The sequence below is a fragment of the Podarcis cretensis genome, assembly GCF_951804945.1.
Source record: "Podarcis cretensis genome assembly, chromosome: 1".
NCBI lineage: Eukaryota > Metazoa > Chordata > Lepidosauria > Squamata > Lacertidae > Podarcis > Podarcis cretensis.
In genome coordinates this window covers 92262116-92279059 of record NC_137170.1, presented here as the reverse complement: position 1 = coordinate 92279059, position 16944 = coordinate 92262116, and the positions used below count along the sequence as shown (strand labels likewise).

General features: G+C 46.2%; 1 protein-coding gene across 1 annotated transcript in view; it reads right to left on the bottom strand.

Moving 5' to 3' along the window:
- Positions 1-16628, bottom strand: part of TMEM177 (transmembrane protein 177) — a 98786-nt gene extending 82158 nt beyond the window's left edge. The window contains exon 1 of the mRNA XM_079969323.1: positions 16619-16628. The gene's annotated coding sequence lies outside the window, so the exon portion shown is untranslated. The remainder of the gene's footprint in view (positions 1-16618) is intronic.
- Positions 16629-16944: the final 316 nt, after the last annotated feature.

Below are 16944 nucleotides of genomic sequence, written 5' to 3'. Positions count from 1 at the left end.
GATGTACATTTCCAAAATATAAGATAAAAAACAAATAAAACTTACATACAGCAACAGTGTTTTGTGTTGTGTAGGCTCCTATGATGTACATATTTTGTTATGTGCAAATAGTTTTTGATACCTCTTAGGTCCGTAAATTACCATATAGCATATATTCAACACAAAAAACAGCGTCAATTTGTTGTTGACAAAGGACAACTGGACATACAAAGGGCCCCATTACCTTAGGGCCTCATCAAACCTAAATCCGGCCCTGGCTGAAAGCAACTGAAACAATAAACTGAGAAGGTACCTGGTTTAAATACCGTTTCTGCCACGTTATCATTAGGTGGCCTAACTAGGCCAGGAATTCTCAGCCTCAGCAACCCCCCCCCCCCAAAGTATTAATACTACTAGATCTATCACCACAGGCCAGCTCATTAGTGGCTTCTAGTTATGATGGCTATGTAGTATCTCCAGAACCATTATCAGTTGGTGGGGGTGACAAGATGGAGAAGCCAGTTGTGCTCATAATAATAATAATAATAAAAAATTTTATTTATATCCCGCCCTCCCCAGCCGAAGCCGGGCTCAGGGCGGCTAAAGTAAAGGTAAAGGTACCCCTGCCCGTACGGGCCAGTCTTGACAGACTCTGGGGTTGTGCGCCCATCTCACTCAAGAGGCCAGGGGACAGCGCTGTCCGGAGACACTTCCGGGTCACGTGGCCAGCGTGACAAAGCTGCATCTGGCGAGCCAGAGCCGCACACGGAAACGCCGTTTACCTTCCCGCTGGTAAGCGGTCCCTATTTATCTACTTGCACCCGGAGGTGCTTTCGAACTGCTAGGTTGGCAGGCGCTGGGACCGAGCAGCGGGAGCGCACCCCGCCGCAGGGATTCGAACCGCCAACCTTTCGATCGGCAAGTCCTAGGCGCTGAGGCTTTAACCCACAGCGCCACCTGCGTCCCGCAGGGCGGCTAACAATAATCAAATAATCAAACAATCAAATAATCACACATTCTAAAAATATTTCATTATAAAAATTAATTAAAATCAAATTAATGGCAACCGATTAAGCAAAATTCTGTGCAGGTTGCCAGAGGAGGGAGTCAGGCTGCGCCCTGACCAAAGGCCTGGTGGAACAACTCTGTCTTGCAGGCCCTGCGGAAAGATGTCAGGTCCCGCAGGGCCCTAGTCTCTTGTGACAGAGCGTTCCACCAGATTGGAGCCACAGCCGAGAAGGCCCTGGCTCTAGTTGAGGCCAGCCTAACCTCTCTGAGGCCTGGGACCTTGAGGATGTTATTATTTGCAGACCGTAGGTTTCTCTGTGGGGCATACCAGGAGAGGCGGTCCCATAGGTATGAGGGTCCTAGGCCGTATAGGGCTTTAAAGGTTAAAACCAGCACCTTAAACCTGATCCTGTACTCCACCGGGAGCCAGTGCAGCTGGTATAGTACCGGATGAATGTGATCTCGCAATGAAGACCCCATAAGGAGTCTCGCCGCGGCATTCTGCACCTGTTGGAGTTTCTAGGTCAGTCTCAAGGGCAGCCCCACGTAGAGCGAGTTACAATAATCCAGTCTGGAGGTGACCGTCGCATGGATCACAGTGGCTAGGTCAGGGCGAGAGAGATAAGGGGCCAACTGCTTAGCTTGGCGGAGATGAAAAAATGCCGCCTTTGTTATAGCTGTAATTTGCGCCTCCATAGAGAGGGAGGTATCAAAGATTACACCCAAACTCTTAACGGACGGTGCTGGCACTAATTGCACCCCCGCAAGAGATGGGAGTTGCCCCCTCAATCCCATATCGTCCCGCCCCAGCCAGAGGACCTCTGTCTTCGAAGGATTTAACTTCAACCGGCTCCCACGTAAACATCTAGCTACAGCTTCCAGACATCTCACCAGTGTATCTGGGGCCGAGTCAGGATGGTCATCCATCAACAGATAGAGTTGGGTGTCATCAGCATACTGATGGCAACCCAGCCCAAAACTCCGGACAAGCTGGGCGAGGGGGCGCATAAAGATGTTAAAAAGCATCGGGGAGAGAATCGCACCCTGAGGCACTCCACACACCAAGGAGTGGCATGATGACAATTCCCCCCCAAGCGCCACCCTCTGTCCCCGACCAGAGAGAAACGAGCGCAGCCATTGAAAGACTGTGCCCTGGATCCCCACGTCGGCAAGGCGGTGGTCCAGAAGTTCGTGATTGACCATGTCGAAGGCTGCTGACAGAACTAGAAGAATCAGTAGCCCCGACCCGCCTCGATCCAGCTGCCTGCGGAGATCATCTGTTAGGGCGACCAGAGCCGTCTCGGTCCCATGACCAGCGCGGAAGCCGGACTGGAATGGATCCAGAGCAGATGTTTCATCCAGAAATCTACCAAGCTGTTCAGCAACCGCTCTCTCAATCACCTTACCCAGGAATGGAAGATTCAAGACCAGGCGGTAATTGGATAGATCTAAGGGATCTAATGATGTTTTCTTTAAGAGCGGACGCACCACTGCCTCCTTCAGTTCCCCTGGGAATATCCCGGTGCCAAGGGACAAATTGATGATATCCCCCAGGGGGGCCCGTACCTCGTCTGGACACGCTCTAATCAGCCATGACGGGCACGGGTCAAGAGGACAGGTGGTGGGCTTTCCAGCTCGGAGGAGTCTGTCCACATCGGCTGGAGATATCGGGTCAAAGTGGTCCAATACTGGACCCAAGGACAGTCGAGGGGCCTCCAGTTCCTTTATTGTATCCAAATTGGCAGGGAGGTCATGGCAGAGCAACAGGACCTTCTCCGCAAAAAAGCTCGCAAATGCCTCACAGCTGTGTGTCAGATTGTTATTTAAATTTGGCTGTCCCTCAAGGGACGTTAAAGACCGAATTATACTAAATAATTGCGCCGGGTGAGAGCTAGCGGATGCAATGGAGGCCAAGAAGTAAGACTTCTTAGCAGCCTTCACCGCCATCTCGTAGGTTTTCATAAAAGCCCTATAAGTTGTTCTTGAGGCTCCGTCACGGGCACCCCGCCATACTCGCTCTAGCCGTCTGAGGTCCCGCTTCATTTTCCGGAGCTCCTCGGTAAACCAGGGAGCCCGGTTTCTGCGGGGTCGCAGAGGGCGCTTAGGTGCGATCTCATCGATGGCTGCCAGGAGCTGGGTATTCCAGCCCTCAACAAGCTCAGTCAATGAGTCGCCAGGGGGAGCAAGGTCCCGCAAGGCTTGATGGAATCTATCAGGGTCCATCAGCCTCTGCGGGCGAGCCCAAATCGGCTCGCAACCTAAGCAGGGTGGGGGTGGAACGTCAATCCTGGCTTTCAGAGCGTAGTGATCCGACCATGGCACCTTCATCGAAGGAGACATGATCACATCTATACCGGCGCCAAAGATCAAATCCAGTGTGTGGCCTGCTTGATGTGTCCTCCTTGAGGACATGATGTGTCCTCATGTCCTCCTTGTTGGCTAGTTGAAACCAGGGTTAGGATTGCATCCTTCATCTGGATTTACGATTTCTAGTTACTGGTTTTTTTTTTGTTTTTTGTTTAGAAAAACACCAGATTTTCCATGGAAAAAGTAAATCCAGCTTTAAATGAGAAAATATTGTCATAGGATCGAGGAACTGCTGAACTGGTTAAGCTAGTTTCTTTGTCAAATTGATGGCCAGTTAAATATCCTTATCTCTGTAACTGGAGGTATGGCCATGTTGTGATAGAGATTAACAGGAGATGCTCCCAGGAGGAGTGGGGTGGGCCTTTTCCTACCTCACCTGGCTGGATGCCTTACGACCTTACCACCTTAGGAAGGAGAGCCATAGCCAGGAGGGTTAGCATATGTGGGTGAGTTTTGCTGATGCTGGGAGATCAAAGCTGACTTTCTTTGTGGGCTGAATCCAAAGCTATGGTTTGTGGAGCACCCAAGGAACTTAATGGAGACGTGAGATCAGTTGGAGTGTTAATGCAGTCTGTCTCTCTCTCTCTCTCTCACATAAAATTTTTATTCAAGTTTTTGGGGGTTTCAAGAGCACGTGCATTGTCTATTTTCAGGTCATAGTATCTTTTCTACAAATCAGTTATGTCCTATGTGAGACATTGATGTTGTATACAATATAAGGTTGGGGGAGAAGAGAGGTGGGTGGCAAACTTTCATTCTTTTACATAGTGTATGTGTGAGGTTTTGTGTCAGCGTCACTTGGGTAGATTCTCTTTCTATTCATTCATTATATTTCCTTGGCAGTGAGAGAGGTGGGGTGGGGGGGACAGAGCATGGTTGGTTTTCTTTAGTTGGCTGCAGTGAGACACTTGTTTGCATGGAGTGGGGAGGGAGAGATTGTTGGGTCAAGTTAGTCTTTGGAACGTGAGATGTCATGTGCTAACAGAGCTGTACTCATTTAAGTGCAAAAATCCTGTGCTTGTTCTATCCAAAATTAACTTTCCAAAACATGTTGTGGACCACAACATGGGAACCTCCCAACGGGATGCTTTTCCTTGGCTGCATAACTTGTGCCTTTGGCATCAGGATGACTAGACGTTGCGCCAACTCACTTTCCTGCCACTTGGCATATCAGCACAGCAGGGGATATCTGGGAACTTGTAGTTCTCTGTGGGTGTGCAGGAGGGATGGTGACAGAGAATTCTCAACACCATCATTAAGGAACACAATCTTGGAATTGTTTGAGGGAAGCCATGACAATTATGATGGTACAATATGATGTACATTTGCCGTGTAAATATGCCTTCAGGGCTCCAATGCTTGTATCCATTGTTGACTTATACACCAATTTGCAGCCATAGCAAAAGTGCTTTCACATACAAAAACCAAAAACACTGTCCTTCTCGGCATGTCATGAATGTAGCCTGGGTTTGGAAGGGGACCCAGGCAACGGTACCAGTTTTCAATCATTTATTAGTTCTATCTGTTCAAGAGTTCTCATCCATGCACACATGTTTGGCAGGGATAGCAAAAAAAAAACCCCACAGATTTGCTCCAAGCCTCTTTCTCTGCTTACTCCGATGAGACAAGTTGGCATCGTGATTACAGGGCTCTCTGGCCCTATCAGGATGCTTTTGTAAGACTACTGCCTTGATTGACGCCAATTCATGCCTTGCTGATTCGTAACTTGCAAGGAAAGCAGCTCATCTTCTCAGAGGCAAAGTCCTGTTTATTTGAGATAGCTAAACTGCTGAAAGCTATTGATGGCTAACATCCATTTAAACATTCACTCACTCATTCAGTTCAGAATTGATTACATTAAAAATAGTAAGAAGAAGGACAAGTAACAAGAAAACGTACCCAAACTTTGGTGCAAAATAATATCTGATTTATCATGATGTGCGACAGGCAGCTGGTTGCCCATGTCCGTGACAATCCCTATTTTGGAAAACTTCAGTCTAGCCATGTCAGAAGTGGGAATTCTTTGTTACTGGTGGAATAATGCAACATCCCATGTTTGTCCTTGCAATAACCCTGTGAGGAGGTAGGTTAGGCTAACAGATTGTGACTGGCCCAAGTGAACTTAACAGCTAAGTGGGGATTTGCACCCAGGGTTTCCTACTCCAAGTCTGACCCTCTAACCGTTACGTCACACTGGCTGTTAACAGAAGTGGAAGCTGAATTCTTCCAGTTTCTTGCTTCATTCTGGCTAGCTTTACTTCTGTATATTTTATATAACAGCTTAGATATTTAGACTTTTCTAAATGTCCTGCCCTGTTGATTGGATTTCTTTCAGCTTTGCGTATAATCTGTCTGGGAGCATTTCTGGATGAGTCAACACAGGGTTCACTTGGTGTCCTGTTCTTCCTATTCACCTTGATGTGTGCAGCATTTCAGCCCATGAGTGTGCTGGGGGAGGAATGGGAGCTTCTGCTACACATGCCCCTCTGTACTTGCATGGGGAGGGATCAGATCTGCCCAGATCTGGTGGTTGGCTTAGGATTATTAATGCCGATGTAACTCTGTATTAGGGGACGCAGGTGGTGCTGTGTTAAACCACAAAGCCTAGGGCTTGCAGATCAGAAGGTTGGCAGTTCGAATCCCCACGATGGGATGAGCTCCCGTTACTCGGTCCCTGCTCCTGCCAACCTAGCAGTTCGAAAGCACGTCAAAGTGCAAGTAGATAAATAGGTACCGCTCCGGCGGGAAGGTAAACGGCGTTTCCGTGCGCTGCTCTGGTTCGCCAGAAGTGGCTTAGTCATGCTGATCACATGACCCGGAAGCTGCACACTGGCTCCCTCAGCCAGTAAAGCGAGATGAGAGCCGCAACCCCAGAGTCGTCCGCGACTGGACCTAATGGTCAGGGGTCCCTTTACCTTTAGTTCTGCATTACAGTCACGATTTTTACGCAGTGCTTGTCTTTGGATGGCTTTGCAGAAATGCTTCTGGTTTTCTTTTCTCTGCATCACGTTAGCAGTCACACACACACAGAGATGCCCATGTGAAAAGGGGATGTCGTGATTCATTTTAGAAAAAATGCCTCCGCAAGCAGTCCCAGGGGGAAACGAACAGCGAACCTGCTTTTTGCCTTTGAGATTGAGCCTGGCACGTTGCTGAACAACCAGATGTGGCATTTGACCGTGGCCTACGCAGTGTCATACGTGGAATAGAAATATTAAGGCGAGCACGAATGCTCCTTTTGTGTTGCCATCGAGAGTCGTGAAAGCCAGCGGAGAAGAAGTCAGTGACACCTAGTGGCCGTCAGATGTAACAGAAAATGCCTCGTACAAGGAGCAGCGGTATGATGAATAAAATAGAGTTCAAGCAATGTTGGAACGTTGCCCTTAATGTAGATTATGGGATGGGCAAGAGCATCAGCAGCCCTTGGTGTGGAAATAGGGGAGTTCTGGTGCTGTGGTCCAAACCATAGAGCCTAGGGCTTGCCGATCAGAAGGTCGGCGGTTCGAATCCCCGCGATGGGGTGAGCTCCCATTGCTCGGTCCCTGCTCCTGCCAACCTAGCAGTTCGAAAGCACATCAAAGTGCTAGTAGATAAATAGGTACCACTCCGGTGGGAAGGTAAACAGCGTTTCCGTGTGCTGCTCTGGTTTGCCAGAAGCGGCTTAGTCGTGCTGGCCACATGACCCGGAAGCTGTACGCCGGCTTCCTCGGCCAATAAAGGGAGACCCCAGAGTCGTCTGCAACTGGACCTAATTGTCAGGGGTCCCTTTACCTTTTAAGGTCAGAAAAGTGTTTTCAAGTGAAATGGTGGATGATAGACAAACAGGCTCATTTTCTTCTACCTGAAACACATTGATGATGAAGGGCCCATTGGGAAGACACAGATTTCATCTTTGGAAGATGCGGCACTCTGTTGGGCACCTGAGCATGAGTTTCTTGCATACTAGACATGATGGCTGTGTTCTGCCTCCATTGTTAGAAGCAGTAACGCTTCTGAACACTAGCTGCTGTGGACCACAAGAGGGGAGAGTGCTCTTCTGCTCGGATGCTGCTTGCTGGTTTCCCACAGGCATCTGGTTGGCTGCTGTGAGAACAGGATTCTGGACTAGATGGGCCATTAGCCTGATCCAGCAGGTTCTTCTCAGGTCCATACAGAGTCTGTCGGTCACCTAGATAGGCTCCTTGTAGAAGAGGAGAACCAACTGCCGGAGTTAAATGACAATGAAACACACAAAGAACAGAACGTGACAATTCCATTAGAACTTGAATGTATACAAAACAAACTTAAAATACCATTGACCATAGCAGTGGCGTAGCGTGGGTTATCAGCACCCGGGGCAAGGCAAGTAATTTGCGCCCCCTAACCCATGGATTTGTGCCCCCTAATCCATGGATTTGCGCCCCCTAACCCGTGGATTTCCTAACCCCCAGATGTTGTGCCCGGTGCGGCCGGGCCCCCCTGCACCCCCCACGCTACGCCACTGGACCATAGTAGTCTTCTGGAGCAGCTGTCCTACTTGTATGGCCATCTCCGGGGAGGGGGGTGTTGCTTGGGTGATGCTGTTTGGTCCTGTAGATCCCCCAAGGTGGGGTGCCACATAAATCAGTTTTATCCCCCATGCTGTTGAACATCTACATGAAACCACTGAGATGAGTTATCTGGGGATATGGAGTACAACAATATAAAATACAGCTCCATTTCTCCTTTGCATCTGTGGCAGTGGATGTGCCAGACCAGTGTCAGGTCTTGGCAGTGGACTGGCAGAGAACCAATAAACTGAAGCTCAGTCCAGGAAACTGAGGCACTGTTAGTGGGTGATTCCCTCGACTGGATAGGTGGTGTTCAGCTTGTTCTCCATTGGGCTACTGTGGAAAAGGTGAAGATTGTCAGAGAGCAATATATAAACCTGTTCTGTTTCTGAGCTTACATGTACCCCCCACCCTAGTGGGTGGGTGGCTTCCGCTTCTAGCCAGCCAAATATGTGATGGTTTAAAAACATATGAGATGCATCCCAAGAGGTTCTTAATAGCGATAATACATTTGATTTGCTTCAGTCTTCTGCCATTAAGCTCTGAAAGCCCTAGTTAGATTGACACGTGCTATATCGTGGTGGGGGAATCATATTAGTCTGCGATGTGAGTAGCAAGACAAAGGAGATGTGGGAATTAATCATCCAGAGAGAACAAAAGCGATAATATCTAATGTAGCCCACTGATGAAATTTCCATGCAGTTTGCTTGCACTCTGTTCAGCAAACCCCATGGGCTGAGAAAGAATCTTGTAAGATGATGCAAGACACATTTGAACAATATCTCAGTGAATAATGCCATACAAAAACCATAATGTTTAATTTGTTTTTGCTAGCTATAGAAATTGGCTGCCTCAAAAGTTAAGGGTTTTTGTTTTTTTGCAAACCATTAGCTTCTAGTTTTAGGAATTGACAAACACAGCATGGGAGCAAAAGCACAGCCTCAATTGGATCCATGATTTGGGGGATAATTTATGGACAAGGGTTGTAGTTCAGTGGTGGTGCAATTGCTTTGCATACAGAAAGCCCAAGGTACAATCCCCAGCATGTTCAAGGAGGGCTGAGGGGAAAGTATCTGAACCCCTATGCTGCCAGTCAGTGGAGACAATACTGAGGCCAATAGACCAATAGTCTGACTTGGTAGAAGGCAGCCTCTGAGTTCCCTTTTTGACTAAGCAAAATCTTACTGGTGAATCTGAATAGGGTTTTAGGTGTTTGCTAATTTGCTAACTATATCTGCCACACTGCCTAATGACATATGTTCTCTGGGCTGATCACAAAGAAGTAGAAGAAAGAATAGATTTCAATATTAAAATATAATATAAATTGCAGCAGAAAGCAATGCAAACATTTGTGGCTTTTTCCAGTAGAGGAATAAATAAAACAGTTAATAATGTGGACGTACAAATACAGTAGGAATCATAAACTGAGAAGTGCAGGATGTAAAAACAGAAGGTCTCTATATCTGGCACTGGAAAGGCAAGTTTGCTGCAACACTTTTTACAAAGTAAAAACAACAGCGTTGACAAAAACTTTCCCCTTCAGGCACATAATTTAGAAATAAAGTAAGCCACAACCTCTGGAAAACTTTGGGGATTTCTTTTTGCCACATTCCCCCAAAGCAACAACAATTTCCCTCCATATTTTTCAGAGAGGGGTAAATGATTTCATGGGCATGCCAAGCGATTTTCATGACACCACTAATCTCCATCTAGGTACTGCTGCAGCTGGCATATCAGCCAAAGATGATTAAAAAGGTGCTTCAAGTCATGGAGGCCACTTGAGTGGCAGCTCTGCAGATGGCTCAGTTTGTAGAGCATGAGACTCTTAGTCTCAGGGTTGTGGGTTCCAGCCCCACATGGAGCAAAAGATCCCTGCACTGCATAGGATTGGACTAGATGACCCCCCGTGGTCCCTTCCAACTCTGCAATTCTATGACGACAACACCTGGTTGAATAAGCACCTTCAGACTGTAAACTTGACCCAGTAGCACAAGCCCATCCAGAAGGAGTGGAACACCATTCATTTGTGTGGATAAACCGCCGTCTTGTCTAGATTGAATCTCAGTTTGTTCACCCCCATCTATTACTGTGCACAAACACTGATTCCGGACATCAGCAGCTTCCCCTGTATCTGATGAAATAAGAGAAAAAGGTGGGTGCCACCCAAATACTGATGACATCTCAGACAGAATGCCCCATATGATCTCTGCCAGCGGCTTCGTGTAGATGCTACATAGCACAGGGAAGAGAAGAGAATCCTGTGGGGAAAACATCTTTCATGGTAACATAATGTATTGTTTATACAGTGGTACCTTGGGATGTTCCGGAGCCTCGTTCGCATCCTGAATGGAACGTAAGACGCGATGGTGCGTCTGCGCGTGCGCAGGTCGCGTTTTGCTGCTTCCGCGCATGTGTGTGACGTCATTTTGAGCATCTGTGCGAGTGGCGAAACCTGGAAGTAACGTGCTCCATTACTTACGGTTGCCGCGGAGCGCAACCCAAAAGGACTCAATCTGAAGCACATTCAACCCGAGGTATGACTGTATTGTAAATATAATATCTCTGTGATTTGTTCATTCTCAGAATAACCAGTTTTCATGGGATTCCAGATTGCAAGCCGATTCACACGCCGCTTTGGTATGTAAACTGAAGATTTGGTGGTGGGTGGGAAGGGGTCTTGGGCCCATATTCTAATGTACGTTTTGTATTATTTGTAAACTGCTTAGAGCAGGGGTCAGCAACCTGTTTTAGCAGGGGGCCGGTCCACCGTCCCTCAGACCGTGTGGTGGGCTGGATTATATTTTTTTTGGGAAAAAGTGAACAAATTCCTATGTCCCACAAATAACCCAGAGATGCATTTTAAATAAAAGGACACATTCTACTCATGTAAAGACACGCTGATTCCTGGACCATCCGCGGGCCGGATTGAGAAGGTGATTGGGTCGCATCCGGCCCCCAGGCCTCAGGTTGCCTACCCCTGGCTTAGAGATTTAATTTACAATTAAGCATAAGCAGTATACAAGTTTTGTTAACTAAATGAATAAATAGGCCCTCTGATGCCTATAAAACATATTGTGAAGCTGAGTGTGTTCCGAAGGTCTTCGCCCATGGATCATGCTGTTTCTTTTTCATTAGATACTTCGACTAGCCACCTGACTAAAGCTATGTTGGTTTGTAGGTTTTGGCTCTGTGTCTTGGGACTTGGTTATGATCCCCATTGTTCGGTGATCTTGAATACTGGGGCAAATGCTGCCCTTATGAGGCTTTCCCTCTCCATCACCCACCTAGTAAGAAAGGAAAGGAGAGGTCGATTATTGGAAATGACAACCTGTTTTAGAATTTCATAGTACAGATTGGGCCACTTCTAACCACTTGCTTTTGAATTTTAGTTTTCTGTATGCAAATGGCTAGCCCAGTTGTGATCGGGTTGCCTATGGTAGGACCCACCCATCTTTGAAACAATTATTCCGATATTAGTAGTTCCACTAGCATACAGTGGAAGAGACTGACTTTCATTTCACAGCATGTGGAATAAGAGTAACCAAGATAACTGACCTCGGCGGCCCCCGCTTTTGGCCTTAACAACATACAAATCTCTCCTTGACTGTTGTGGATGGTTGAAGAGATGGAATGCAATGGGCCTGAATCTCCCATATCTGCTCAAGATTGTGGGGAGGCCGCTTGACGGCTTCTCTGTAGCTGGAACAAGGCCATTATGAAGCTCTGCCAGATTGAATGAGGCTGAGTGAGCTGTAGAATCACAGGAGAGAAGACAGACCAGATGACCTCCCCCATTCTGGCTTCTGGCAAGTTGTGACACAAGACAGAACTTGGAAGATCCACAGGCTGAAAATGCCCATTGGCTGAGTGCAGGGAGGAGAGGCCTGTCCATTTCCTCCCCAGCAGGCAAAGGACCTGTCAAGATGCATCTGTGGGTTACTCTTGGCAAGCCATCTCCCCAGTTTATGCTCCAGTGACCGAAATTAGCTTTCTAAAACCAATATGCAAAGGTACAGTCAAGTGAGAATAGCTGGTTTAGTTAAAAATGAGCAACACATGCTCAAAATTTACAACTCAGTCAAAAGCGAAGGCAGACATAACTTGACACTACTTATCCCCGTCCCCCAACTGGTTTGATGTAGTAGAGTTTCTGCTCAAATCCTCTCCAGCCTGGTGCCTTCCAGTAATGGCTGGAACCCTAACCATGACCAATAGCCATGGATAATGAGAGATGAAATCCAAAACACGAGGTTGATGCATCAGGTCTGAGAAGGTTGCCCTACACATTCTGGATGGTTTCAACAGCTACTTCAACTTGAGGCAAGATGGAGGACTGAATGGGGTGGACAGACATAAGCCTACTGAATTCTCCCAGGATTCTCTGCACCCTGAGTGGACTGTATCATGTCCTGAGTATCTCCCATCCATCACACACAGTAGTGTAGTGTTGAATTAAGACCTAGGAGACCAGGGTTCTAGTCTCTACTCAGCCATGGAGCTCACTGGGTAACCTTGGGTCAGTTGCTGCTCCTCAGCATATCCTACCTCACAGGGTTGTTGTGAGGATAAAATAGGGAGAGGGAGGACCACGGATACCCCCTTGAGTTCCTTAGAGGAAAGGTGAGATATAATATAATAATAATTAATAATAATTTATTATTTATCCCCAGCCACTCTGGGCGGCTTCCAACTGAATATTAAAAACGATACAGCATCAGACATTAAAAACTTCCCTAAATGTAACAAATAAATAAATACATGCTACAAAACATACATAGTGATGATGCACACACAACATAGGCATATAATAATTCATTCCAATGATTATAGTCCCCAGCCATTATATTTACTAGCCAGTAGAGGAAACAAATGGAGGTTTTTTTTTTATCTGGCATGGAAATGTCAGGAAAAGGGTGCAGTGATTTTCTTCTCCTTTCTGACATTTTCTGCAGCTTTCCAAAAGACTAATGTTTTGATCCTCACAGTTCAAGTGAAAGCACTGACCTTGTCACATTAGCTTGGCTCATCTTCTCTGGAATATGGAGAGTGCTGGGAGTCAAAAGCCATGTTGGTTAAATAAATTGTCGTCGTGTTTGCTTTTTGTTACAGAATGCTTGCCTGCTGGAGTGAAAGCACCCAGAAATCAGGTGGTGTTTTTTTTTTGGAGGGGCGGGGCAGTGGACTATCAAGTGCAAAGTTAAGACAGGAGGCTCGCAAGTTCTGCTTTGCAAGGTGAGGCAGCTCCTTTACACAAGCTAGTTAGATGGATGGAAGGAAAATGTTTCTTTGCTGATGCCAAGGTGGCTGATCACAAGATGCAGACACTGACTGAGTCAGGTGAAGGAACGGAAGGAGTATAGTACAGTATCAAGAGGCGATGAAGCTGGTAGGAGGAAGAAGTTGCTGGGAGAAACTTGTTGCAAGAAGATTCTGCATGCTGCAACGACCAGGTATGAAGTCTACAAATAGGAGTCACAGGATTGGGTGCTAAAAGCAAAGTAGCCAATGTTCCCCTGCTTTCAACAGCAGCTAATGTGTGTGACCCTGTATAATAAATCAATATTTTGGCGTAGCAGCAGCTCCACTATGGAACTCCCTGCCTATTGACATCAGGAGAGAATTAAAAACATTCCTGTTTGCCCAGGCATCCAGTGGCTGAAAGTTCTGGCCCGGCAACCTTGAAATTATTAGTTTGAGAGTATGGAATTGCTTTTAGGATTCTCAAATTGTTGCTTTTAGAAGTTTAATTGGAGACTGGTATGCCTGGATTACTGAAGGATCATGTGACATAGCTGTCAACTTTTCCCTTTCCTTGCGAGGAATCCTATTCGGAATAAGGGAATTTCCCTTAAAAAAAGGGAAACGTTGGCAGCTATGCCATGTGACCATTTCCATGACTACTGCAAGAGCAGATAGCTCCCCACAGTGCTTCACCTCTCCCATATGACTGACCACTTTATGAGTGCTTCCAAACTGTTGCTATTTTCAGGTGATATTCAGTAACATGCAGGCAAATTCGGGATGCTCAGTTAATGATGATATGATGCTCTTATGCAACAAACCTGTTTCAGTTTAAACGGCAAAATCACACTTTTTACAATAAGGAAAGTGATGAGGAAATGTTCTGGAAAGTATGGCATAACAATTGCTTGGTGTGGCATCATCTAACCTTCCCACAAAGTTTGTGCAAACAAATTGGGATGGATGCTCAATAAGCAAGTCATCTGGAACCAGTGGGGGGAGTGTGTCTTCATAGACTGATTTGAAGGGCACATGTCTGTTGCATCCTCCTCATACCACCCTCCCAGGACCCCCTAGAAACACCCAGGGCCATCGCCCCAGCAGCTCCCCCATGGTACAGCCCTGTCTGGAATGCTTCCTGTCAGGAAGAAGTTTGTGCATTGTCCAGCAACCAAGAACTTGCAAACTCTGCTAAGGTTACAGCTACCCAAACTTTGCAGGTAAATGTCCAGATCAGAAGACCAAAAAAAGATTGCAGTCCCAGAGCAGCCAAGTTAACTAGTTGTTTTTCTAGTGGCATTTGCCGTACTCCTCCAAAACTGTGCCCCCCACTCCCTCAGTGAGTCCCTGCGAATGTCCACTATTTCTATAAACTCCCACAATAAAGACCAGCAGGTTTTCAAGCTAGAGTTATGCAAGATACTTATTGAATGGTGTGGTCTTCTTTATGGAACGTTTTTAGGAAAATATGTTTTCTGGGGGGAAGTTGCAGGGCAGAGGCCAAACTTCTTGGACCCATGCTTTTCAGGCACGGAACAAGGGGAAGTGTGAACGACCCCTAATATTTAGTGGTTTGTGTTGCTTTTTCTGAGAAATTTCAGTATAAACTTGGTTTTTCCCCATGTACCGTGCCCAAATTCTCAGCGTTTCTATTTAGATCATTGTGCAGAAGGAAATATAATATTTTGATCCTTCTAGTGGGAAACAAATTAGCTTAATGTTAATTTCCAGCCTCAAGCATCTGATTACAGATAATTTCCCCAAACAGTTTCTCCTAGAGTGGCACCCTTGTTATTTCCCCCTCTTTTCCAGGAAGAAAAATCACCACATGACTACTTTTCTTGATTACAAAATCAATGCAATCCATAGTGAAGGGGCAATATTGAACGAGAGGCGAATAATGAAAGGAAACCCTGATGTGAACCTATCAGGAGTCTGACATCCCCTCTTGCAGAGCTTTCAAAATAATTATATTAGCCATACATTATTTAGATGTACGACTCTTTCTTGATTTCCAGATTAAATACAAAGCCCAGCGCTGTACTTGCAAGCTAGTGCCACGTTTATATATCTCCACCCCCATTCTTCTTCTTCTGGAAGAAGGTACGCTTTGAAGATGTGACTGTTTTTGCACTGACAGATTGTCTGTGCACACATTACAGTAAGCAGTAAAGTGAAGTGGCACACTGACACCATCTTAACACTGACTGTAACATCTATATATACTCAGTGTTGCTATAGTAATATAATGCTTTGTTAGAAGGGGAGAGGAAGGGAACATGAAAGCCAGACCCAATACCTGACAAACACATGCAGAAATCATACAGGTTGCAGGCATGTTGCAGCATGCACACGTTGAATCAATGGTGTTGCAGTTTGAATGTTGGACTCGATGGATTCTCTCCTCCCCCAGTAGCCTCCAGGATCAAAGAAGAAACAAGGAAGTTTGTACCGGTATTTATGGTTTTATTCAGCAATTGTGGAGCAAGGCAACGAATCTAGTTCTGGATGCTATGGTGACTTTGCTCACTCTGATCCCCTCCCTTTCATTCCCCAGCAACACCCTGTGTCCCTACTGGAGGTCCCAGGAGTCAAACGTTGTTACGCTCTTTGCTCTTGAATTCTAAGTGACTGGTGAGAGGGAGTTCCCAGACTCTCCAAGGATGTGTCTGCTCTCAGTTCTCCAACTCCTCCTCCTCCTCCCAATACTTCATAAATTGGCAGTTCAGCATCTTGTTGTAATTCAACCCTGTCTCCTTCTCCTCTTGCAGCTATTGGGGGGAGGTGATTCTTCCCCTCCCCCTCTGAAGGAAGCAGAGGGGGAGAGGAGGGGGCAATTCCCAGCCCTCCTCTTCAGTCCAGTCCCTGACAGTGGGGGATTGGGGAAAATCCCACACGGTATCAATTAAGTTCAGCCCTCAGCTCTTGTGATCCTGCCCCCACACAATAGGGAATGGGACTAGCTTTGGGAGTGTGTGATCCTGGCACAATGTAAATATGCACCCCATGCCAGCTCGCCGGACACACACAATTCTCCCCACTTTTTGGCAAGGAAGGATTACATACATTGGACAAATCACACTAGCTAACATAGTGTAATGTCATGCACATGAGCTCATGAAACTTGGCTGCAATCTAACTAAAGATTCTATTGCACAGGCCCATGGTCACCCTGAAATGGCAGAAGCGTCACCATGGGTAAACAGCATCATCTGTATTAGCAAACTCTTAATTGTTGCATTGGTCCCACAGATCAGGAACAGAAAGCAGCAAGCACATCCTTTTGTCTAAATTGAGAAAGAGAGACACTGAGTTATGTAGGCCTTGGCTTCCAGATTTCTGCTCCAAAAGCAAAGCGTGTTCTCCTTCATGGAGAGCACGTGTTGCGGTGGGGGCTGCCAGGACACTCTAAAGTTGGGAGGCGGGCTAATTGATCGTTGGCCACTGATGCAATTGGGGCTTCCCTTGTTGTTGGGAAGAAGTTTTTTTTTTTTTTGAATTAATTTTTTTATTAATTTTTCAAACAAATAACAAAAACTCAACAAAACAGACAAAAGAAAAGGAAAAAACAAATAAGGCACATAACAATTAAACCCATGTGACTTTAAATTCCTCATTTCATACCCTTCTTTCCTTTGACTTCCCCATGCCTCCCCTTCCTTGCATCCTTGTTTAATGATTCTTTAGCAACCCTTAGGTCCATTATCTTAATTCCCTTTCATAAAATTTCCTTTAATTTTTTAGTTACTGCTGCAATTCTTTACCTCTTACCCCCTGACATCTTAACATTCCTCAATTTTACAATTGTTTTTAAGATATA